Genomic DNA, 549 nt, shown 5'->3' with positions numbered 1-549 from the left:
ACTCGCTCGAGTTAAACTCGGCCGGTCGGTCGGTCGGTCGGTCGGTCGGTCCCGTTCGTGGAACACAACGCGCGCGTGCATCGCGTTTCTTCTTCTCATAACCCCGCTTACCAACCTCCTCTTTCCGCTCCATATAATAATTCCCTTTTCCATGAAAGCTCCTCTGAGAGAGAGAGAGAGAGAGGAATCGATAAATCCGAGTTNGGTGGACGCGCGGAGGATCTGGCGTCTCGAGGACCGACCGATCGATCGATCGATCGATCGATGCCTCCAGGTGAAGCGGATGATCGAGAAGGAGCGGGCGAGCGACCGACGACCGATAGCTCGCGATGCTCTCCGGTGACATCGCCAATTGCCGACCAATTTACCTACCCCCGCATCCGGTCATGCGATCTGTCGCGTCAAATGCCTCGTACAAANAGAGAGGGAGGGGGAGAGAGGGGGGAGGCGTCCGCGTTTTTCGTCTCGTGACGTAAACAACGATCGAAACGATCGGATTCGGCCGCGTCCACTCGTCTTCCGCGTCACTTCCGGCCGAGTTATATCGTC

General features: G+C 57.6%; 1 protein-coding gene across 1 annotated transcript in view; it reads left to right on the top strand.

The window, feature by feature from the left end:
• LOC102677047 (organic cation transporter 1-like) overlaps nucleotides 1–549 on the top strand; it is a gene marked incomplete at its 5' end in the record, with an annotated part of 5822 nt that overhangs the window by 700 nt on the left and 4573 nt on the right. The window lies entirely within an intron of this gene.

The sequence above is a fragment of the Apis dorsata genome, unplaced genomic scaffold, assembly GCF_000469605.1.
Source record: "Apis dorsata unplaced genomic scaffold, Apis dorsata 1.3 scaffold_92, whole genome shotgun sequence".
Classification (NCBI taxonomy): Eukaryota; Metazoa; Arthropoda; class Insecta; order Hymenoptera; family Apidae; genus Apis; species Apis dorsata.
The sequence above is the reverse complement of the archived record's forward strand: the minus strand, read 5'-3'. Positions and strand labels throughout refer to the sequence as shown.